Genomic DNA, 4,077 nt, shown 5'->3' with positions numbered 1-4,077 from the left:
TCCAGTGTCTGTATTTTGCTGGGTGTGGTCTGATGCACGTCCAGGAGGTCTCTCGAACCATATGGTTTCTGATGGGTTTAACCTATGATTAAATCAATCTAAAAGAACAAAAGCTGTGTGGGAGAAAAGAACTTCACCTAGAACTGAAAGAAAATTGAATCAAGTGCCATTTTCTGAGACAATTCAAAGGTGTTTCATCTACCAGCAGGTGCTAAAGACAGGAAAGCCTTGCCCAGTGATCAGTGCCCTCCCTCCCATGTACAGAGCAATGGGTTCTGATCCTCATCCCCAAACCACAAGACTGGTGAGCAGTTTTTCTAGCAGAAAACAAAGAAGAATTTGCCTTAAAAAAAAACCCCTCCTCTTGTCCTTTGAAACCCTTTAGAAATGCACTTGTTAGTCTTTTCTTCGTGTTTCCAGTCGCAGAGGTGTTGAGAATTGCAGTGCAATAGGCAGGTTTGAACTGTGTGTGCGTGACATGGCACACTCCTTTGTGCAGAGGTGCAGTTAATTGACACAGAGAGGTACAGCACCTGTAAGGATGGCATCACAATGTTTTAGGGCAATACAATAACATGCAACACCCGTACCTCAAGTTCTTGAGATTAAAACTGTTCAAATCAGTAAATATACTTTTCAGAATAACCGTGTTTATAACAAAAAAAAAAAAAAAAATGTACTCGATTGTTCCACAGTGGCACCAAATACAGTGTCCAAATTTGGGGATCCCACATAAAATATCCTGTACCAGGAGCTCGTAACAAGAGAGAACATTCACAGCTGAGCCATCTGTAGTACTTGCCTGGCCATGCTCCCTCCATGCCCATGTCCCATCTCTGCCAACACGCCCTCCCCTGGCCTGGCCAGCTCTCCCCGACCCCCCAGCCCTTTCCCTGGCCCTTTGCTGGCTCTGCCCTGTGCCAGGCAGAGTTCTGGGGCCCTTGCCCTTGTTCCCAGTGTCCTGGGAGCACCAGCACAGGGGGACAGAGCCTGGCCAGTGCAGAGAGGCCCCAGCAGACACCTCAGGAGCCAAGCAGGGCTGTTGGTTTTCCCTGAGCTCTGAGCCTCTCCCTGCTGTATCCCTGAGGAGCCAGGTTCAGCCTCAGCAGGGAGGTGGATGAAAGGCATCACTCTCTCATTTTGCCCCATCACAGCACATTCCTGGGACCCCAGCCCTCGGGGGCTCCCCTGAACTTGCTGTGTGTTACACTCACTTGGCTGTCTCATTAAACACTACTTTTGGCAAATTCTACCTGCCTAAGGCCTTGTCTACACAGTAAAGCTTCACCAAAAGTTTTGCACACCCAAGGTCAAGTCAGGGCATGGAAAATGCACATCCTGTAGCTCACACTGTAGCAGTGGTGGGACTCCAGGGACTGACATTAATTGTGCTGGCAGCAAAGTCCAGGGCAGAGCACCTTCTGCTGTTTAGGAGGGTGAAGTCCCTAAACCAGCAGAACACACTGTGGCTCCATGAGGGAGCCTGTCCTGTAGCCACAGAACAACAAATAGCTTTTGCTGGGTGCACAAGACATACTAACTGCAAGCTCTACTTGTACATTCCCATCCAGCTTCTCTTTGTTCACTTTCCTTTCTCACTTCATACACCTTCCTTAGACACTGCAGAGCTCCCTCGCCTTTACTTTGGGGAAGACTCACAGTTGCCTCAGGATGTAACAGAAATTCTCTGTGAATTTTTCATGTTGTGTTTACAAAATACACAGGTTAAAACATGCTTCTGGAGCTCAGTTTATTGCAGATATCAATTATATGAAGGCTCTTTTTGTTAAAAAAAAAAAAAAAACTATCAACATTTCACTGGGGGAGAGATGTTCAATAGCAAGAATGCAAACTGATGGGAGTTAAGGGGAGCCAGTGACAGGCAAAGAGGGCAATACCAGGTCTTTGGGATTGTCACTGACACATCATGACAAACATTCCCAAACATGTTCTGTGCAGAATAAACTGTGCCCTTTCTCCTTAAAATAAACATCTTTGATATACTTACCGAAACCAGGAATGTGCCATTATTAATGATAATGCAGTGCAGGAGACAGCTTTTCTTAAGGTTACCCAAAATATTTTTGCTGCTACATCAGATGTATTGTTAGAGCTCACCAAACCCAGAGCTGTGGTGCACCTGTTTTCTCTCAGACACATCTTATTTTTCTTCCTTGGAAGTCCCAGCTGGCGTCCAGGTTTTCTTAAATTGCTACCAGAGCTAATTGCTAAATTACTACCAGAGCAATGCCCCAGAAGATGGGGAGCTGCTTTCTGCAGGGAAAGGTGAACAAGTGGGGGTTCACCAGAACGGCCAAAGAGGCAGAGCTGGTGCTCAGAGCAGCACGGGAGGGAAGAGGGGATCAGCAGCTCTAGCCAGGCAGCCACCCACAGGAGTTTCAGGGGCTTTGGTCTGGGGGCTTCTCGAAGCAGGAGAATTTTAGGGAGGCTCAGGGGAGAAAGGAGTAGCTTGGGGCTGGCAAACAGGTGGTTCTGTTGGGAGTCACTCAGCTATGAAATCACAAACCCAGGGAAAGCATTTACTGAAGCCCAGATTTGCTCCACCTGAAGGCACAGCAGGCAGTCTGTTTTCTTCATTTGTTGTTTTTTTTTTTTTCTTTCTTTTGCTTGTTTGAATGCTCTGTGATACAATTCCAATCTTATTTTTAGGTGGTTTCTCATTTAAGAAGACACTGCATTCAGCCTAATGGGATGGCTGCCTGCTATTCCCTCACAGAACAATCAGCCTCACACTGGTAACTATAGCAAAGCCAGCAGCACAAAGAGCAAATGGCAAAAGCTGAGGGTAGGCAATGGTTTTGAAGTCACATGCAGTCAGGGAAGGGAAATGGAATCCAACTCATGGTCAGCACACTCACAACATGGGAACAGCTTGACCACAAAATCATGCATCTGGTTAAAAACTACAATAGCAACAAAGAATACCACCAATAAAGCCCTGTTCTAAGGGGGCTTATAACACCAAAATACTAATGATAACTTTAAAATTTAAGTAAATCTGGACAATGGTATGCACACAGATTGGAAAAGACCGTGATATTCATCTCAAGAGGCAGCATCAGCATTTTCACACTGTGGCTTCAGGAACCACATCAGGAAATCAAACAAATATTATTCCATGTGTGCAGTGAACTTCTTTCTTCTTGTAACAAGCAAACAAAAATTATTTTCTTAATAAACACGCGCCAGACAAAAGCGCTACTGAGAAAGATCGTAAGAGTAAGGATAAAAAAACCAGTACTATTGATGGAAACAAAGCTTCCCTCCTCCCAGTCAGGAGGGGCTGGGATTGACACACGTGGATGGCTTAGGGCTGGTGTCCCACAGAGGCAGCTTCGCAAGGTGCTGCGTGGATGGGATGGAGGGGAGCACTTCATGCTGCTTCCAGCACCCAGGAGGAACAAACCCAAACAAATGGATGATGCAACCAGACATGTAGAAGCTCAAAATGCGCAGTCTAGATTGATAATTGCCACTTTCCCTACACTTCTCACCTCCCCTATCTTAGGGAATGGAGTCCCCAACAAGCAAGATTAGCATCCTCTGAGAGTCACTACATCACCAACAATAACAAACAAGCAGAAATCATTTTAAACTTAGGAAGATTTAAAAAGGGGTTCAGGGAAATGCTCCTTCCCTGCTTTCATTTTCAGGAAAAGAAAAAAGAAAAAAAAAAAGATTCTTCAGGGGAATTAAGGGGGAGAGGGCAATTCTTCCCTAGAGGTTCAAATATATCTCCCAGGCAGCACAAAAAAAATGTTGGTATTCTGTACCACCCAGTGCCTGCCCACTTCTAGGCTTGATTACCCCGATAAATCAGCAAACCTGTTTGTTACAGGCTCTCCTTCCATTACAGCTGTTGCTCTGGTTAACATCTTCTGAATCATCCAATTCATCAGGATCACATACATGGGCCTTTAATCCTTTGATTTTTTAAGTTACTTTGTTCTGAATTTTTCGCTTCATCCCCTCACTGACAGAGAAACTAAATAAAGATAAATAAGTCCGAGTAGCATTGTTTTTCTGCCCTGCTTTTTATTTTGCGAGGGAAATAGG

The 4,077-nt window shown here is 45.2% G+C and overlaps 1 long non-coding RNA gene across 1 annotated transcript in view; it reads right to left on the bottom strand.

Annotated features, from left to right (window-relative positions):
* Positions 1–238: 238 nt before the first annotated feature.
* The window catches only part of LOC114063993, a 25,090-nt gene continuing 21,251 nt past the window's right edge, over positions 239–4,077 (bottom strand). Inside the window, exon 4 of the long non-coding RNA XR_003572662.1 lies at positions 239–317. This is a non-coding gene — a long non-coding RNA (uncharacterized LOC114063993). The remainder of the gene's footprint in view (positions 318–4,077) is intronic.

The sequence above is a fragment of the Empidonax traillii genome, unplaced genomic scaffold (assembly GCF_003031625.1).
Source record: "Empidonax traillii isolate 1590-97213 ecotype Southwest subspecies unplaced genomic scaffold, ASM303162v1 scaffold505:size591145, whole genome shotgun sequence".
In the NCBI taxonomy this organism is placed as follows: domain Eukaryota; kingdom Metazoa; phylum Chordata; class Aves; order Passeriformes; family Tyrannidae; genus Empidonax; species Empidonax traillii.
Note: the sequence above shows the minus strand (reverse complement) of the source record. Positions and strands in the feature narration are given on the sequence as shown.